This window comes from Cavia porcellus, unplaced genomic scaffold (genome assembly GCF_034190915.1).
Source record: "Cavia porcellus strain 051 isolate PalLab524CR breed Dunkin Hartley unplaced genomic scaffold, mCavPor4.1 scaffold_1, whole genome shotgun sequence".
In the NCBI taxonomy this organism is placed as follows: domain Eukaryota; kingdom Metazoa; phylum Chordata; class Mammalia; order Rodentia; family Caviidae; genus Cavia; species Cavia porcellus.
The window spans coordinates 46584334-46605643 of record NW_026947484.1 but is presented as its reverse complement, the minus strand read 5'-3'; the positions used below and the strand labels follow the sequence as shown (position 1 = coordinate 46605643).

The 21310-nt window shown below is 41.2% G+C and overlaps 1 long non-coding RNA gene across 1 annotated transcript in view; it reads right to left on the bottom strand.

The window, feature by feature from the left end:
• Positions 1–3858: 3858 nt before the first annotated feature.
• Positions 3859–21310, bottom strand: part of LOC106028083 (uncharacterized) — a 133933-nt gene continuing 116481 nt past the window's right edge. Inside the window, exon 4 of the long non-coding RNA XR_001201698.2 lies at positions 3859–3933. This is a non-coding gene — a long non-coding RNA (uncharacterized LOC106028083). The remainder of the gene's footprint in view (positions 3934–21310) is intronic.

Here is a 21310-nt window from a genome sequence, read left to right as displayed (position 1 = left end):
GGCCAGTAAGAATTTGCTCTTGTGAAACACCTTGCCGTCGCTTTTGCTAGTTTTCCCTCTCACTCCTAGATCCTGCGGTGTTAAGTGATACTTTTATTCCCATTAGGAGATAAGAGCTATTAAGTACTGAGACGAGTGAGCCAACCAGCCCTGCTGCCAGAGTCAGGATTTAATTTAAAGCCCTAAAATTTGAAGACTTCATTGTTAAAAATCCAAATACACTGTAATCCCCAATTACCAGAGTTTGGGTTGGTTGTTGTGAAGAGAAACATGAACTTCACAGCGTATCAGTCACCTTCTCATCTATCTCTCTGATCACCAACCTAAGCAACAGCTGCCCTTGACTTGCTTCTGGAAAGAACAGGGGAGCTAATGAAACTAGACACCCTGATGATAAAGCATCACTTTTCCTCCCACCGTGAACTACAAACATTTATGGAAAAATAGGGTGAGCAATATATAAATCCAGTGTTCTAAAAACAGACTAAGGAGACGCCCACTGTGAGATCTGAGACTGCCCTTGCTGAAGTCTTCTCCAAGTGTCCTACAACTTCTCAAGGCCCCTCTCCTCTACGCTGCTCAGAGCCACCACGCAGAGATGCCAGGTGGTGGTGGGTGGCAATGACATCAGAGAAGACTCCTTTTTTCCTGAGGGAAGCAGAGCTATTACTCAAAAAAAAAAAAAAAAAAAAATTAAAAAAGTACCAGTTTAATTCTGGAACTACTGGGTTGTTCTCCTGAGGTGGTAAAAATGTATATTTTCTCTGAACTCACCATGTAAGTACACAGAATGAATAATCTTTTCTTAGGAAAAAAAATAAAAATGCCTTTTCAATAAGCAGGGCTCTTACTCCTCCACATTCCTCCTGAAGATGCCAGTTTGCTTCTCTGTCCCCACCATTGAATTTTGCACCTATGTATGGCACCATGAGGGAAAGTCCTCTACCACAAACCAATCATTGGCCATATACTGGACAATTGTACAATCTCTTGTTATAATTCCTTATTAGCTGATATTTACATTTGCTTGCCATTGAAATTTCACCGATCTTTAAAATTTTTCTCCTTCATTTATTTATTCTCAGCATAGTAAAATAAAACTTGGAAGTTTTACAACTTCCCTAAACTCTCCACATCTGTGCTTCTTCACTTGTGATGAAGATATTATAAAAAATAAACTATCTCAGGAATTATAAGTTTCACAGTACAAGAACTATGAAAATCTTCATTTCAAATCCAGATTATTGATAGTTAACAAGCTTTGGGTTCTTTACCTTTTTTTGCTGTGTATATATAACTTCTCACCCAGTGTCATGGTTTTGGGAAAATAAAAAATCAAACGATGTTAAGCAACATCCTGGGTTCTGAGAGGCTTATTCCTCAGGCACGAGGCTCAATTTGATTGACCAGAGGAGGAACTGCAGCCAGCCAATTGGCTGAGAGAAGATTGTCAGCATCACCCTCCCGCACCTGCCCACATCTGGTACTCGGTTCTTTTTTTTTTTTTTTTTCTCTTGGTTATTCTATCCATTTGACTAAAACAATAAATAGCAACTAAGTAGTCCTTTTCTGCTTGTACAAATATCAAACACCCAGTTTCAAGCCGATATGGGGGGTTTTGTCCACCATAGAATGTTTATGATTGCACGGAATACATGGAATAAAAAGACTGACAATTAGAAGTGTAGGCAGGGATACTGAGCAACTAGCACACTTATATATAGTTGGTGGAAATGTAAACTACTTTTCAATCTTGAAAAACAATTTGGCAGTTTCTTTAAAAAATTGAACTTGTCACCCAGAGAATTGCTCTTAGAAATTACTTAAGAGAAATGAAAACACATAGCCGCACTTAGACACATGTGTGAATGTGTGTAAGAGCACCATTGTTCATAATAGCAAATTGGAAATAATTTACATGTTCACCTATTGGTGCATAGAAATGGAATATTATTCAGCTACTTAAAAGGAGCAAGCTACTGATACATGCAGCATGAATGAACTTCAAATACATTGTGCTAAGTGAAAGAAGATACAAAAGATACATAGGATTCCGCTACATGGAAAATTCATACAAATGCAAAGTATGGTAGTGGTTGCCTGGGACTGAGAATAGGAGAGAAGAATGGCTGTAAAGCAGAAATAACAGTTAATTCAGGGTTGCTGGGGATGTTTTCAAACTGGACTATGGTGATGATTACACAACTCTAAACATTTACCAAAAAGTCATTACATTTAAACTATGTGAATCAAACCTCAAGTTGTTAAAAAGTTTCTTCTTATGTAATTCATAGCCTGATTTTCTCCATATCAAAAGTAGCATTCAGAGGTAGTGGGGCTTCTCATAATTTGGCTATATTCCTAAAAGTGGACACACATCCATTTTTCCACTCAAAGATTCACTATTCAGTGACTCTGCAGGCGATGAGCTCCCGTGTACTAGCTGTTTACTTGGTGAGGCAGAAACAGCGAGAGGAGGGCACCAGGAAGCCAGTTGGGGGCTGGCAGAGCCAGAAGAGAGAGGGCAGGGGTGCAGTGAGCAGCCAGTAGCCCCTTCTGCTCCCCAGCATTAGTACTGGAAATGGCAGGTGCCTACGTTGTCTGCTTTTTTGAGAACCAGCACCCAAAATGCCCATCTGCCACTTCCTGTCTTGGCCCAGCAGCCTCTCTGTGCCTTGTCTTTATTTATTTATTTTTAGTGCCACATCATGATTTTGGACTCTGCTGGGCTATGTTTCTCCACCTCAGGCACCTGCACCCCAGGGCGTCCTGTCTAGCTAATCTTTCTTCTGCTTTAGTCTCTGCACACCACATGTAGGGTCAAGGAAGATCTTGTGTATCTTTGAATCATTATCTTTAGTCATTTAGAAAATGTCTTTCTAGGTCCCATTCACAAGTTTGTACCCAAGAAGCTGAGGTTATTTCTGAGGTTATTTACTTTCAATTTACATTATAGAACACAAATGTGGCTGAGAGTCCTAAAGAGTAGATAGATGGTCTGGGTAGTTTAAGACTTGATACTTTAATAATGCTCCCTTTGAATTTTGTCCAGTCCCAGTATTTTAGAGTAAGATGTCAGAGAGAGAGAGAGAGAGAGAGAGAGAGAGAGAGAGACAGAGAGAGAGAGACAGAGAGAGAGACAGAGAGAGAGAGAGAGAGAGAGAGAGAGAGAGAGAGAGAGACGTCATGCAGATAAATAGGATATACTACCAAGGAATGCAATTGTAAAGATGTGTAGAAATAACCACTTTGTGTGAGTCAACTATACTGCAGATCATCTGGCACACCACACTCATTTAAAAGTGACAACTTACTTTAAACCTGCTTGAAATTAAAAATACACTCACCCATTCACCTGCCAGTTTGAATAATTTGAATTTTGAATTACTATTTTTCCTAGGAGAAGATGATAGTCCTTCCAAATTATAGTTCTATTATCAAGCACTTGTGATGTTCCAGGTAATCTTATTTAATCTTCATAAATACCTTATTAGGTATATACAATAATTATCCTTGTTTTTTGGATGAAAAAAGACAGAAAGAGGTTCTCTGATCAAAGTGATAGTTGATGAGTAGCATGACCAGGATTGAAGTCCAATTCTTTCTGGCGCTAACATGAGTATCTTTAATCACTACACTCTACATATTAAATAGATCTTATAATAATAAATGACTTGCAAAAAAATGGGTACTCTCAGTTTTGCAAATGGGGAGCCATGTGAGGATGAGGGAACAGGGAAATTTTTCGCGTATTTCTGTCCTTAAACTATGTGGGTCTTCTGTTCAGCACTTCACAAATGGCTCGCCTAGTTGTAAGATCCTCTCAAGCAGATGATCCTTCTTATTTAGGGTACTCACCTGTATTCCAGTTATGGATTCTCCAGACAGCCAGAACATTTCAGATTCTTCCTTTGCTGAAAATCACTGTAGTAGCTGAAAATAAAACAATCATTTGTGTTTAGGTTGCCAGGTAATTAGAGATAATTAAGCAGCAGTTTGGTTCAGTTTCCCTTGAATTCAAAGATTTTGGCATCAGTCCTACTATGGAAAAGACAGGAAGGTGTACAGATCAAGAGCGCTATCACATGGTGCATATATGGATATATTTTAAGTAGCTAAAACCAGTCATTTGACTCAGAGTAAATTGTTAAATGTCAGATTCCTTTCAGAGTCACTTGGTTCATTTTAGAACTCTCTACCTAATGTGGTTCAGGCAAGAGAGGCAGGGAAGAATGACAAATGCGGGGAGCAGAATGAGTGAGGTGAGGGCTGTGCCTTGAAACCTCCCCCTGTAAAAGATGTAGTTGGTACTCAGCTCCCTGTGCAGAGTCCCCATTTTGATCTTGATGAGATGGGGGAAAGTCGGACAGGCAACCCTGCAACCTTCCCATCTTCCTGTCACAGTCCTCTGATCATGAGTGCAAATAATCTTACTTAGTAATTTTTATTTTCACTCAATAAGAAATATCTTAAAACACTCTAATCTGTTTTTGCCAACTGATACACAATAGATTAGTTATTCTCCAGGAATAGTCTTCTCTTGTTATATAAACAATAATCAATATTTATTGAGACTATGTAGGAGGCACTGTAGTTGTGATTTATTTCTTATTTCTAGTCCTGAGAAGCTGCCAAGGTAGGTGTTGTTATTCCTGTTTACAGGAAATGAAGAACAAAATAACAACAAAAATTGGGGTGAGAGAGGTTAAAAATTCTGTCAGAGTTGAAATCCATGTGTTTTCTCTCTATTTTGCTATCTTGCTCTCATCAGATCTTGGAGTACCACCAAGGACTGAATGGGTTTTTTGGCTGCTTGAATAAATATTTATCTTACCTATTTAATGCTGAGCATGAATTTAGCATATGACTACTCCAAAAATTAAGACACAGACCTCATTCTTCAGGATCTTATAATGCAGTAAAGAGAAACAGACAATTGAATTAAGTTAGAGAAAGAATGATTCAGACAGTAAGAGCTAGAACAATTTAGAGAAGGGCAGAGTTAACTTGAGGTAAAGCAAATGAGCAAAGCTTCCTCAGTATTGTGGCCTCTGAGGAAGGTGAGTTTGGATGAGCAGTGAATAAAGGGAAGAACACCGTAAAAGATCTCAGAGATGGTATGAGAATTATATTAGTCACATCCCATCCCAGCAACAAAATACCTAACACCCACAACTTAAAGAAAGAAAGGTTTATTTGTCATGCAGTTTTCAGTGGGTTCAGTCTGTGGTCATCAGTGGGTTCGAAGGCAGAAACGGCACAGGGGAAGGGCATGACAGAAGAAAAATGCTCACTCTGTGGTAGCTGACAAGCAGAGTGCAGGAGGAGCTCGGAATAAGAAAACACTTTTCCAGGTCACTTCCATGACTTGCCCCCACCACCCTCTAAGCAGGCCCCATCTTCAAGCACATTAGAGTTTTGGGGGACTTTAAGACTTAAACCATAACAAGCATATTGTACCAAAGAACAATAGTAGGAGTGATAGAGTTTTTGCTTGGATGCTAAAAGATTTGCAGGTTAAAGCAATTCTTTAAAATACGGTATAGCAAATCATGGTGACACTGTAAATTCAGCCCGATCTTCCTTGGGGAGAGTTATCTAGGCACTGTTTCCTGCTATGAATGGAAACGTGTCTATGTTTTAGCCACCATTAAAACATAAAAGTAAAGATGAGGAGAATCCCAGAAGGGTCGTGGGACAACTTCTGGGCTGGAAATATTAGAATTCTGGGTTTTCCTTTCTTTTCTAGTTTCATTTACTCCCTGCAAATGCAACAGTAGAAATTATTAAACATTCTCTGAATTAGTTTCTAAAAGAGAAGAATATATAGCATCCCCTATCTCCTCCACCACCCCTAAACGGCTCTCCGGAATGCCGGGAATAGGGTGTGAGTACTGGGGAGATGGAGCGGGGAGGAGTAAACAGGATGAAGTTGCGATATGTGGACACCAGTTCTCCCTTGATGAGCGTATTTACTATGTAGTAAAAACACATACTAATAAAACACTGAGAAAAAACAAATTGTTTCATCCTCACCATGTGGATTATTGTAAGATACCAAATAAGATACCAAGTGTTTAAAAATACTGACTGTGCACATGCAGGCTCCCTCCAGCTGCCCCACTTGCTTCCCTCCTGGCTCATATTATGCTAGATTCAGAGTAGGTGGTGAAGATACTGTTCTAAAATTATCATAACGTTGCCTCTTTTAGTATAACAGGAATGATCTTCTTGTATACCTGGATTTGCCATTTTCAAGCAATACTACATAACTTTTTATCTTCATTACAATTTTTCTGCTTCCTGGACGGTTTGAAAATTTTCCAATGTGTTTAATTACACGGTTTTAATTTGTATGACCATAGGATAAACCATTATTTCAATGAGTTATAAGAAGACAGGTTTCCCTTCCAGACAGATTTTCCCAATCTCCCTCAGCTCCAATTTGGGCTTAAAAATTCATTTTACTAACTTGTGGAGCATGAAAGATTTGATGCTTATGTTTAGCTGTTTCAGCCCTGCAATTTATAAGGACAAGTGAAAAATATCCCTCCAGGCTTCTGAGGCTGCTCTGAAGCTGCTTTGGAAGATGCGCGGGTCCATTAGCTAAGCAGAGCCTTCCAGAAACTGTTTTATAAGAAGAGCAACACAGTAGATGTATATATTCCACAGTAGGGTCACACACACACTTTCCCTTATAGATCCTTCTCAATTTTAGAAGCAATATTAGAAACCAGCAATGAAAGAGAGAGAAAATTCAGAAATAAAATAGTTCAATTTACCCTTTAATGTATCACTTAGAATTTCCCAGATCTTTGGCATTTTCCTTTATAACAACTTTTGTGTGTTGCACAAAAGGCATTCTCAATAAGAGCTGTAGATTTTAAGTTGGAAAATAGCAGAATTGGATCCATAGGAAATTCTTTGACTCTGTATTTCCAGAGCCACCAATCAATGGTTCTTTCCTTAGAAGTGTTACTTGTCTTTCAGCATTCATCCACTTGTCCCTTTGTCTAATATTTCTTGAATGTCTGATATAAACATAGAAAACACAGTCTTTACACGCAGCCCATGCATTGCTGGTAAAAGACATAAATTCATAAAATGTCATCACCCAGCCCCTGGCGCCACAGTATGATCAGGAAGGAGATGCTAATGGTAATGGGAGGTCTAACAGTGGTTAGAAGTTCTCTCAGGAAACTGTGGTATCTGGGAAAACTGAAGGATAATGAGGAGCCATCCAGGTTGGAAAATGCAGTGAGGCTTTCTAATCGCAGGATGGAACATTCAGAGGCAGAGAAACATGAACAAAATACGTGTGACCTTTGCAAAGTACGCAAGGTGACAGAGCTAGAAGAGGGCTAAGTGATTTGCAGAACAGCAGCCTTCAGAGAGACCGACTGGGAATCTAGTCTACACTACCTTGCCTGCTCGGGTATTCCGTTTTGTGGACCTCACAGGGCCCCATTTTAAAGGTTAAATCCTTGATTGGCAGTCAGGAAATGTGAGTCCCGACTGGCTCAAAATGTGTAACTCACTGAGGCAGAGATTCTGCCTCTGTTTATTCTTTCAGATGTGTCCAGGAGTTCTACCAAGGTCATTTGTGTTTCGTCTTGCTTCGTTTTGTCAATCACCAGGTCTTTTCTCACATTCCAACAATTGAGGCATTGCTTTAATATGTGTATGGAGATCAGTTAATTTTAAAATTTGACCCCTGTTTTTCAACAAGCAGGTATTATTTAATTTCATTATACATTCAAATCTACTGAGGATCTTAAGGTGGCAAATTATAATGCCACAAAAATGAGTCTGTGCCAAGAAAGAATTTGATTGAAGGACTTTTTAGGATGTTGAATACTGAGTGTCATGAATAAGAATAAAGACCCTGGAACCTGAGTTGAGCTTGTCCTGTACGTGTGAGCTGTGGTGTGGTTGGGGATTGCGTCAGACTGAAGGTCTAAGGTCCAGGGTAGCTCTAAAAGGACTTGAAGCTCACACATATTCCAATGGACCATTTTCTCTCATATTCTTCCTATCACCAAGGACTAGCAGTCAGGATTACTGCTAATCTTTTTCCGTCCACTGTGACCAGTCCAGCTCTAACTGGCAGAGTTGCATCTTCCTCTAGAGTAGCTTTCAGCAGTGACTTAACCCAAATTTCATTGATATGAAATATAGCAAAATTAGAAATTACCTAATTTGGGTTGGGTTGATTGATTTCTACTTCTCAGATCACCTGACCTAAACAGGAGCCTTTCTGTAAGATATAGAGCCTCAACCTTACAGAATTTGGTTGGGGGGAGGGACAGAGTAGGGGGATACTCCTTAAAAAAAGAGTTTAAACTACATATGTAACATTAAGTATAAGAAAGAATGATTATTTAGAAAAAGGAACAATCACAACAGGTTACTGAAGGCTTGGGACTGTACGTAGGACCTAATTAGATGTTACCAGAAATACGTATGTAAGAACACTTCCTGATTGTGTGATTATTCTGCACCCACAGTAACCCACAAGTCCCAGCCACTCCCAGGTCCCCCAGGACCCTGCACAAGTGAGGGATCTGAAGCTTATACTCGGCTGGCTTCCCACTTTACCCAGATGTGGTGCTGCTGGTGAAGGCTGCCAGAATAATGGCATGGATTTAAGTCCTGGTTGTACAGAACTGGTTATGCCAGTTAGTCTTAGTGACATTTTAATAATTCTTTTTTTTATCCTAAAAACAGCCCTGCTTTGCTTAATCGACGATATAGTCACCTTATTAATGTTGGTGCCCTCTGCGACCACCCGGCTCGGTGCAGATGGGCAGCCTTCATTTCTAACTCCAGCACTTTCCCTGGCTTTCCTGCTTTCAGTGTGCCCGACTGAATCTCTGTTTCCCAACTGTAAAGTGTGGGAATCATGTTGGCCTACTTACAGTTCTGTTGTAAGTTTTTCTATCTTCTTAAAAGGCATGTTTTGATATTGTATCAACTTAGACCGGGGTTGGGGTTGTAGCTCAGTGCTTGCCTAGCAGTGAGGGTATGGGTTTGAACCACAGCACTGCAAGGAACAAACCAAACAGTTGAAAACATCGGACGGTGGTGTGCATGGCTTCTTTCATTTAGAGATCTAAGAATATGTAACTAATACCATCTAATCCATAAACTCACCCATCTTCCTGAACAAGCTGTGGGGTGGAGAAGCAGGACATTTAGCTCTACTTGAAAAGGTTATCCAGGTGCCTGGCCTTTGGGTGCCCAGCCTTTGGGTGAAACCTGCATCTGATGTGTTCATGCGTGGAGCTAAGAATGTTTACCTGGCAATAACTGGGACCTACTGGATCACCCTGTGTCAGTTCTACTTTAGTAGGAAAGGCAGGCAGGACAGCAAGGCAGAGGAAAATGTACCCCTGTGCAGGGCTGGACTAGGGGTCATCAAGGCAACCTCCTGTGAGTAGGCTACAGAGCCCAGCTCAACAACCATGGCCTTGGAGTCATCACCTCGAGCACAAAGAACCAGGCTTGTTTTCCTTGCCACAGTCACATGCAGTGTCGAGGTAACATCAAAAAGTTAAGGCTTAAAAGGCGGTTTCCTCTGAGTGGTGATTCGGGCACATAAACAGTGGCATGGTTAAATGTCACTCTGTGTTTAAAGTAATTATACTTCAGCTCTGGAATGTGGTGCTGTGCAAGTCCCATTGCAGCAAACAAAGTTGATTCAATCAGCAAACCCTGGCAAGGCAGCTGGCCTGGATGCTGCTGCTCCTTGAATTTACTATTTCCTACTTGAGAACTGTCCCTGGGAGTGTCAGAACGCGAAGACAAGGGTGGGTACACGACCCAGATTGCTAAGGCGAGTGCCAGCTTGCCACCAACAATATGTTTGCAGTGCAGCTTGGGGAACTTGGCTCACATCGCTATAGTCACTTGGGCTCTGTGGGAGTCCTGGAAAGTAGCAGTGGCCCTGGATCTGTGTGTTGCCCTGTCTTGCTAGGTCTCAGCGAGCCACAGAAATGCTGCTGAGAAGCGCTCATGGAGTAGACAAGCCTGCCCAGGAAGGGTGATGTCCTGGGCACCCGAGAAGTGATGGCTGTGGACTGCCGGCTCCCGAAGTCCTGGCTTATGGGGCACAGGCAAATGTAGGACTGGTGAGGTCTAACTTCATTTTAAGTAGAGAGATGCAGAGGCCTCTCATCTGTTTCCACTTGGGAATCATACCTTTCCCAGAGAAAAGTACTTGGTCATCACCCTCTGGCCTTCATCCTGGTGTCCAGTCTCCAGGCCCAACCATTGCCAAATCAGTGGAACTTTTTTGTGGTCTGAAGAGGATCAGTTCCCTTTATCCTTACAGAACCTCCTTCATAAGTTACTGCTGGCAGCTCGATTTGTGCTAATTAGCTGCCCTTGATGGATTTATTTCACCCAGTTGTAAACTTTAGAGGAGAAGTTCCCAGGCCAATTTAAAAGTGGAATCCACAGACCAAGCTGAGTGGAAATCAGGTTTGGATGACCTCCACACAGAGTCAAGCCAGTTCTCGGGGTGTTTGAACAGAGTTCCCAGGGACGAGAATCAAAGCTGTGGAAGGATAGACCTGGAAGAAACCTCCAGTAGACTGCTCAGTGCAGTTTGTAAACGAGGGGTCTGGGGCTCATAAATATAACTGGTTTTCTGGCACAGCAAAAAGGTATGGGTGACATTCTGACCACAGGGGCAAATTGATTATCTCTCAGACAACTCGAATATAGTCACATTAAGGAAAGAATTTGTCTTTCTCTTCTTCCCTTCTCTTTCCCACTTTTTTTCTTTTTCCCCCATAGAGTAATATTAAGCCCCTAAAGGAAGCACATGGAATCCTGCTGTTAAGCTATTTCCGACAATCCAAAAAGTATATAAAGTAGCTGACGTAACTTTGGTAGGTACTGCGAGCCAGCTGCTGGAAAGAACAAAACTCCCTGAACATCCTGAGGATCCAAGGCCTAGGTTCCAGGCGCACACTGCGCCTTTGCCTTGGACCTTCATGCTCCGTGAGGGGGACACTCCCGAGTCCCTGCTTGGCTCTCAGTAGTAACAGATGGTTTCTAGGGGTGGCGATGGTGAGAATGTTTGTTTTATGGGATATTTAGGAAAAAATATTTCTCATGATGTTTATGCCAACTCTTTCAATGATATTTTTTCTTTGTATATGAGCTTCAAATTTATTAGAGGGAAGTTCAGGATCTCTTTTCCTCTATTCCCCTCTCCTCTCTCTTCCATCTCTGCTTTTCCTTCTTTCCTTCCTCCTTCTTATTTTTCTCCTGTTCTGTTCCTCCTCTTTCTTCTCTCTCCTTCTTTATACCTCAAAGCCTAACTATGTTGTTTAATAAAAAGCCATGTACCGTAAATGATGGCGTAAAGTATAATGTGTTAGTTGTTCATTTCTTGGACTATGGCCTCCTATGCATTTATTAAAAGTAAGCATTCCTTCATATTTCTCAGCCTCTAAATAAATGAAAATTCACTTTTTTCTAATCCTGGGGATTGAACCAAGGACAGATGCATGCTAGGCAAGAGCTCTATCACTGAGGTACATCCTGGCCCTGGTCTTCATATTTTAACATAAATACAGAAAGACTTTTAATTTTATAGAATCAAGACCAGGTGATTTTAGGATGAAATTTCTATCACATATAGAATGATAGAATTTCCAGAAGCTTCACATTGTAACAAAATAACAGACTAACAGACAAGAGAATTCTAAACTACCTGATGACTGATTAGATTTTGGTCTCAAAACCAATTATTTGAAATTTGTTAAACATCAGGACTATTTAATATTAAATATATATGTATGTATATATAAATACACTCATTTACACATGCATTTTTTCACTCAGATGAAACTAATTCTTCACACAAATGCATTTATATGTAATCATATTATAATGATTTACTGAACACAGTGGATTAACATCACTTCCATTGTAATTAAATAAATCTGGAAGCAAATAACAAGCAATCATCTTCTCAACCAAACCTGCTCTGTCTGTGGACTTCCTCATTTCAGTCAGGGGTGGCACCATCTGTCCACCCTACACCTCAGACTGGGAATCCGGTGCCATGCTTGATTCAGCTGCTGCCTGTCTCCCTCAGCTCAGCACAAAGTCCTGTCAGTTTCCCCTCCGAAGTAGACTTAACACTGTCTCTTTCCCCGCCCCCATCTCTGTACGCCGGTCTTCCCAAGCCTCCATCATGTTTTTGCTGGACTCCATCAATATCCTCCCAATTGGTCTCTCTCTGTCCCCACTTGTTTCTCTGCAGTGTATTCTGCTCATGACAACCAGTGACATTTACAAGAAATAAATAAATATGAGCAAGCTGTATCTTGCCTCCAGATTCCTTTCAGAGGGTCTGGATCCTTTGCCACTTGCACCCCGGCTCCCGCAGCTCTAGTTGCTTTGGGTTTGGCATCTCCAATGGCCTGGATCTCTTCCTGCTTCTCCTCGCCCTGCCCAGTGCCCCAGCCTAGACACCGACAGATTTTTTTCTACCCTCAGATCTTAATTAAGTGTAAATCCGCCGCAGTTTTACTCCCAGACTAACATAGGTGATGTAATGTACTCAGAGAGCATAATTGTCATCTGAAGCATAATACCATATTCTTCTTTTTCAAAACCCTCACAATTGTGAATTTTATACTTATTCTTAGGTTATGTTATGTTAAAGTACACTATTGTGTACTTTATTATTTTATCATATGCTTGTTTATAGAAGGTCTCTTTCTCTGTATAAAATGCTGGACTTCCCCCCCAAACTGTACACTTCACAAGGACAGACACCATGTCTGTTCTGACTTTTTGCAGGCATTTACAAAATGTTCAATAAATTTTTGTGAATAAATGAAGCATTGCCACCATGCATGAATAGGTCATAAATTCCTAATATCCTTAAATTCATCTATCTATTGAGCAGATAAGACAGGTTTAAAGAAGAAAAATATCTGGGAGTTTACAGTCCTCAAGTGCAAAGCTACCTAATACACAGAAAAATAATCATAATAATGATTTGAATTTATTGCTATTAGTTATTAATATGTTTTGATTGACATGTTTAATTACATATACCTGGGGTACAATATAGTATTTCTATATGAGAATATAATATGTAGTAATCAGATTAGGGTAATGGGCACATCTATCTCCTCAGCTATATGTTAGCTGTTTGTATTGGGAATAGGCAAAATCCTTTCTATTATCCTGACCTTTTATTGCATGTCAGCTTATTATTCCAATTTTGTTGACTCATTTTATCGCTCAACAACCCTGAGATAGGTAAAAGTATAGTCATTCTTTTTTTTTATCATCAGGAAGTTGGAGATACCAAGAAATCAGACGACTTGCCCAACATGGACTAGGGTGCCAGTCCTTTCAAAATGCAGTTGTACCCTTTTAGCTTCACTCAGGCAGGTTCCCCACGCTGCAGGTAGGAGGACTTCTGGTTCCTCTTCATCCCGGTCCCCTTTGGTCTCTATATCTGCCACTTCTCCTCCTGCCTTCCCCTTCCCGCTGTCTTCCCCCATCTGCCTGTTGATCAGTAGTAAGGTCCCTGGTGGAGCCATTTTCCTGCCAGGCTATCGTATATAAGGTCAGTGTTCCCACATTCCAAAGGTAGGTCAGAATGTGTGTGGTGAGCGGGGAACTCTGCCAGAACAATGACTCACTGTATTCATGCACAGCGAGGTTCAATAGTAGGTCACAGCCTTGGTGAGGGAGAGCAAGGCTGCCTTAGAATAGCTGCTGATTTAAGAGGAGTCTCGCAGGACAAAGGGAAAAGCCATTCCCATCATAAACATGCCCTGTTGCTTTCTTTCATGTGCATATAAGGTAATTTTCCAAAAGGCATGGAGGTGAAATTCGGTTCTTGACACTGTAATGCTGTCTGTATTTACAGTACCACGCGCGGTCACCTCTAGGTTACTCAGCAGCTAATTATATAGGTAGTGGAGTATCTGGTTTCTTGGTTTCTCCTCTGGGTTTGTTTATTTGTTTTCTGTTTTGGCTTTTTTGGGGTCCTTATTTCTCTTTATTAGAACTTCCACTGGCAGAAATATAAGAGTATGGTGGGATCGGCATGGGCTGCTTTCTGTCTCATTTCATGCCCAGCCTCGCTGCAAAGAAACGACCTGAGCCCTCTGTTATACCTCAGTTCCCCTGAGGTATAACATGTTCTTCACCACCATCAGCCCAGGGACCTTGGGAACAGCCTTCTTTACCGATCTAACAATGCTGTTGGGAGAAAGCCAATCAGCTCTGGCAGCTTGGGGCTTTCCTTAATTCACCATGGCAAGACTCACCTGGTCTTTGAATTCACCTCACGGTTGTGTTGCTTCCCCTCAGCTCCCTTGCTCATTCCCCCTGCTCCCCGAAGCTATCGTAACCCTTCACTATTTTCTCCAACCCCTATAGACCAAACTTGTAGTTTTCAGCTATGGCATCCCATGAAAATCAACCCAGCACCACCTAAAGGTCCCAGTTCCTAGGCTGCATCCTTGACCAATTAAACTGAATTCACTAGCAGTGGATCCAAGTAGCAGTGCTTTTGAAAGGACTGGCATCCTAGATGATTCCAGTTTATAGCCAAGAATTAGACCTATCACATTAAGCAGATGATTCTGCCTTTACTTCAGAAAATGTGAGGTTATTAAGTATAGACAGCTCAGCTTCCCATCCTGTCACGAGATTTTTTCCCCTCCAGAATTGAGGATTGAACCCAGAGCCTTCACACTGAGCTGCCCCCCCCCCCAGCCCTTATTTACTTATTTTGAGACAGGGGTCTCCCTGGCACTTCATTAGCCAGGCTGGGCCTGAAACTTGCATTCCCTCTGCCTCAGTCTTCCAAAATGCTGGGAATACAAATGTGCACCAACAGACCTGGCTAATAAAGTTTTCTATCTCCGCTCTCACTCTACTGCCCTTCTCAGAGATATATCCCTCTTTCTGTTTCTGGACAATTTCAAAAATACATCCTTTCTACCATACCTTCTATGTATCTGTGTTCTCTTCATCTCTGATGGATCTTTCCTTTCCATGTATGAGTAAGATTAAGTCAATCAATTCCTTCCTCCTCCCTTCCTTTTCTTTTTTCTCTCCCACCCTCTCTTTTCTTTCCCTCTCTCTCTCTCTCTTTCTTTCTTTCTTTCTTTCTTTCTTTCTTTCTTTCTTTTTTCTTTCCCTCCCTCCTTTCTTCCTGCCTTCCTTCTTTTTTTCTTTCTCTGTGAGACAGGGTCTCACTAAGTTCACTAAGTTGCCCAAGCTTTGCTAGGGTTTTGTGATTCTCCTGCCTTATTCTCCAAGAGTGCTGGTATTATAAATAACTAAGTTACTTAGAAATATTATGGGCAGTTAGATAGGGTTGGATTCTCGAAGGATCAATGCAGAAGACAACTGTCACTGGAGATGCACTCATTGAAGGCTGAACTTCAGGATAGAGAAATAACTACGCCGATGTACTTCCTCTAAGGATGTACAGCAGCAATTGATACTCTAAATATCACTTTGGGTTAGGGACCACCCCTTCCAGGAAAGTCCTTGTTCTTCCTGTGTGCACTTCCTATGTGATCTGCTTCCCCATTTGATCCCCATTTAACCAATATTACCCAAGTGACTATACTCATAAGCTTATTGGTTGACTATAATTCTGTCCCACCTCATGCCCAACTTTGTGTTTCCCATTGGATCAATATTACCTAAGTGACTTTACTCTTATTGGTTGACCAGAGTTTTGTCCCACCTCATGCTCACCTTGTGATTTCTCATTGGATCAGTATTACTAAGTGACTATACTTGTAAATTTATCAGTTAACTATAGCTTTGTCCTACCTTATTCCCACCTCACTGTGTGCTTTTACTCTATAAAACTCCCTTGAGAAGCAGGTTCCCCAGACTCACCCCCCGGAATCACCTTCTGTCCCTCTTAGACAGAAACTTCCTTTGAATATATACTTCCTACCGCTACTCTCTGTTATTCCTAGAATTCATTCTTTGATTTTAGAGGACATGAACACAGGATATCAGACATCTAGCAGGCTAATGTGTTGGGAGTTGTATTTCCCTTATGTTATTTGGATTATTTGGAAGTCTTTGTGCTTTTGTTCCAAAAGATAACTCCTGTGGAAATTATCTAGGTCAACCAGTGCAGTGACACATACTTGTAACACAAACTACTCAAAAGAGAATCACAAGCACAAGGTCAGCATGAGAAATTTAGTAAGATCCTGTCTCGAAATAAAACAGAGAAAGGTCTGGAGCTATAGCCCAGCGGCAGAGGTCTTGCCTAGCATGCACAGATTCCTAGGTTCAGTTCCCAATACCACAAATAAAAAGTTGCATGGGCCATTATTGGGACATTCCTGGGGGTTTCACATTAAGCCATGGAATAATGTCACATTTCTTTGCTTAGAGTGAATTTCTAAACAAATGTAATACAAGATTCCTCTCAGCATTTCCACACTTGCCAAGGTCACTGCTCCAACTATGGTGATTAGTAGTCAGAAGAAATAAAAATCAACAGTGTGTCTTGTGCTTTCTATAGAGTTTTAGAGAAAAAAATTATGCCTCAACACATTCTACTTTATTTTAGAATCCAGCACCTTTCACAGAGCTGACGTTGCTCTGCAAGGAGCCCAGGTCTCTCATAACAGCAGCTCACTGCAACCTTTGTGTCTTGTCATTTTCCTCTGAAACGCTCCTTCAAGAGTGTGAGTTCCTCCTCAGTCATCCTCTGAAAGCTTAGTTGCCTCGGTGGGGCAGTCACGTCCCTCCCCTGTCTGATTAATTAGCCGAGTAAATGTAAGAAAGTCCTCTGCCTTCTGGCCCTTCTTTCTGCCAAAGTTGTAAAAGTCATCCTGCTCGCATCCACAAGCACAAGAAAACACCTGTGGGCGATTACCGCACATCCTTGATTTAGAGTTCCTGGGAACATGCTGATGGCTCTTAGACCTCTGTCACAGGTCTATAATTACGGGAGACCACAACCAAATCACCCGACCGTCCAATTACAGGAAGGGTCATTCCTTCAGATACAACATCATGCTGCCTCTAAAAATAACACCTCCCGAGACACAGAAAGAACCATTCTTTCCGAGGTGCTGCCGTAAAGGACCTGCACTCAGTAGTTTGGGAAAGGCTTAGAGCCCCAGGAAATTTCTCTGAAATATGTATACAACCAAAGCACCGGGAAAGGAAACCACTAAACCCAATAAACACACACACACACACACACACACACACACACACACACACACATACTGAATTTAAAATTCTGTTTAAAAGTAGCCACCCAGAAAGTGTCACATATAACTCTTTGTTTCTGTCCAGCCTGGAAACTGTAGCTGTAAAATTAATAAACCAAGCCTGCAACCGACAGCCTGTCTTGGGAAAGGCGAAACCCTGCCTTTTACGGCAGAGAGTGCACTGCTGAATTACAAAACCAAAAGATTTGTTTATTCTTTTCTCCTGCAAGAATGAATTCTTATCATTCTATAGTCTACTTCATATTCTCGGGAATCAAATATTTAAAGTGAAGCCTTACCACACAAGAAGAATGATTTATTTCCAGAATTAGGCTCAAGAAAACCCCAAAGGCTCTAGAAATCAGAGTTTTTACCTAAGTACGAATGTACTTACGGTGTGCCTGTGAGTGAAATTCACACTTGATTTTGACTTAGAGTGATAAAAACAGTGTAAAACAGCTCATTGATAATCATTCTAGGCTGGTCTGGTGGCTCACACCTGCAATTCCTGCACTCAGAAGGCTGAGGCATGAGAATCCCCATAAGTTCGAGGCCATCCTTAGCAACATGGTGAGTTCAAGGCCAGCCTGAACTACATAGTGAGACCCTGTCTCGAATAAAACAAACAAAACAAAATTCATTCTATTGATGAATAATGAAATCATAATATTTTGGCTAAAAACTTGTCAAAATTAATTTCACCTGTTTCTTTTTACTTTTATAAAATACATCTTTTAGAGAAGCCAAAATTACATATATGGCTTGTACTATACTTGCATCGGATAGTACTAAGTCTAAAGCTTTCACCAGCTTTTCAAAGGGTGCTTTCTCCAAAACAAAAGAAGGGCTTGTTCAGATGCAAGGGCTCACGATCGCCCAGCCTACAGATGTCCCAGGGGCCTCTGACAGAGCCCAGCGCCCGTGACTGTGCTGCAGGCCAGGTTGTCCTAAGTCCACCCTCGGAAGCCTCTAGCAGCCCTAGCACCTTAGAGAGACAGGGTGAGCCAGCGTTACAGAACCACTCACACCCAAGTTCTGTTTTCTCTCTCCCTGCAAAGTTAGAGGTACAAAATATCCACGCATCTGTTCAGCTTGGTGTCCTAACTTCTCCATGTGAAGACCAAACATATCAGCACCTCACACCCTGCTGCTGTTCCTTGCTTGAATTTTCTACCTGGGCCACAGGCATCCTGGATTCACCCGCACACGTCATTAAGTCTCTCCAATATGCCCTTCTGGCTTGTCATCATGGCCTCAATTATTGTCATAACCTCCCAACTCTCCTCTCTCCCTTCACACGAACTTCCTTGCTGCTGTTAATGGTACCCTTTCCTTCCTTCCTTCCTTCCTTCCTTCCTTCCTTCCTTCCTCCCTCCCTCCTTCCCTCCCTTCCTTCCTTCCTTCCTTCCTTCCTTCCTTCCTTCCTTCCTTCCTTCCTTTAAAGTGGTGCTGAGGACTGATCTCTTGTGCATGGTAGGCACACACTTCACCACACCCCAACTCTAGAGGTCCTGAATTCAAGTTCTAATGCAAAAAAAAAAAAAAAAAAGATTAAATCCGTCCTGGTTCTAAGCCTGCTGCCCTCCTCAGATGCACAGAGACCCCAGACCCACTCTTTCTTTGTGCCCCAGCCCTGGCCCGCGCTGCCCACTGCCAGACACCTTTCCTACCCCTTCCCTTTGCTTTACAACCCAGTTGGTCCCCATCCCTACTCCTGCCATTTGGGGCTTCCAAAGCACTTTTTATATCGCCTCTTATGACACGTTGGGTCATACCGTATTAAATTCATTCAAGTGTGACCTTTTGTCCTTGCTATGTAGCACAGTGCTAAGAACTGGTCCAAACTCATTTGATCCCCAGGGAAACTGCAAGTGGTCATGTTTTCCATAGCTCATCTACAAGCACAGTCCTAAAACCTTAGAAGTCAGAGTCTGAAGGCAACTCGGAGCTCTTTCCTCCTTCTTATCCCTGGGAGAGCAAGATGGAGCTGCAAGGTGGAGTTGGCACTCGGTGAATGCCTGCCATTTCAATTTATCTTCATAATAACCTTCGCAGTATGCATTTCTTTAATACCCATTTTACAGGTATGAAAAGTGAGGCAAGGAAGTTACCTAGCAAGATAAAATTAGAAGTCAGGTCTCATACTTGGCCTATCGGTCCTTCTCTTGTCTCAAAGAACTACTTGGAAGCTGAAGCACTCCCTGGGTTATTCCAACAATGACATAAGATGACATATTTGTTCAGAGATACAATGCTTTATAAGAAACAACCGTTTTGTGGCAGTGGGTTTAGTTTCATCCTCAGATCTGTGGATTATTAGCTCAGTATTAAAACATTGGTATTAGAATTTTCTAATGTGCTAAATGAAGGAATTTACCTTACATCTTGTTAATAATATAAACAAGACAAATAAATATAAAATTTGATATAGATGGATAAATATAAAATAATGAATAAATAAATGAGTAAATGAATATAAAGTAAGTGAATAAATATAAAATTTGATATATGAAAGGGTTTAATAGACTACATTATTTCAAGTTGTGGATTTATAGTAATTTCTTTTGAAGAGATTGAGTTTGTGAGAAAGTGGTTTTCATTATGGAATACTCAAAAAACTATAACAATAAATAAAAGAAAAATACCATCAAGAACACTATTAACATTTGTCATAATTCTTCCCAGTTGTTTCTATGCATTTTTTGTTTGAAATGCTTGTGATCAGATAAACATTTATCTACTATGGATAATTTCACATTACATTGTCACACTGACATTCCTTATTTATTGCTGTATCTTTATTCATGTAACTTTTTATGCCTGCATAATAGCTAATCAACTATTCACACTATTACTCTAAGATTGGCAGAGTCTTCATAGATATTTAGAGGCATTAAATCCATCAACCTGATAGTGTCATAGCATCAAGAAGTCAGAACAACCTCAGAGATCTCTCTAGTCCCTTGCTGCTCAAAGTGTAGTCCTCACACACAGAGATCTCTGTCACCTGCAGATCTGATAGAACTACAGACTTTAGACACCAGCCCAGACCTCCAGAGCTTGAATCTGCATTTTAATGAGATTCCCAGAGGGTCCTTGTGCACATTAAACACAAGATTACAATAAGAAAAGAAAAACAGCTAACTCTCAACTTCAGCCGTGCTTTGAAACTGTGCGAGGAGATCTTCAGAATCCTAATCTTCGGGTCATACCTTGCACTGAATCAGAATCTCTGAAAATGTACACGATGGTGAAGGTGGTTACACCGCTCATTTCCCTTAGTCCATTCAAAAGGAAGGTTTGTGCTCGGATTGTCTGGACAACAGAATGCCGTCTCTCGTACTCTGCGTAACCAATTTAAAGTCAACAGCACATGGTGTAATAACCATTGTCACTCTATTGTCTTGTTTGGAAATTTTGTTTTAGTTTTTTTTTTCTCTTTAAAATAAAATTTAAAATAAATAAATAAATAAATAAATGCCTTTTCTAGAAATATTTTTAAAAAAAATAAGGCCTAAAGAGACATAGAAGGGACTAAGTCCCCAACACAATCCACAGCCCCTGTCTCTCTAGTGCCACAGCTCTGCCCACGAGGTCACACTACAGTGTCTCTGGGAAGTCCTGGTAAAACAAGACAAAATAACAGCAGCAACAAAATACTTAGGAAGAAACTTAGATTTAAAATCTCGTTAATTTTCCATTTGTGTTTTTTTTCTTTCTTTCTGATCCTTCCTTTCCCCTCTTACCTTGCCCTCCCCAAAGTGATTCCTGGCTGTGAGCTCTCTGGAGAGTGTGGACAAGCACCCCCAAAAAGTGGTTTTTCTGTATCACAGAACCAAGATAAAAGAGAAAGATTACTACTGTGTGGTTTTGGGGGGGGGGGTGAGATTAACACAGGATCTCACTATGTAATTGAGACTGGCTTTTAACTCACAAATATAGCCCAGGCTGGCCTCCAGTTTGCAGCAATCCTTCTGCCTCAGCCTCCAAGTGCTGGGATCACAGCACCACCATGCCCAGCTAGACAACTGTTTCTGCTCAAGAATTTTCTCTTCTTCAGC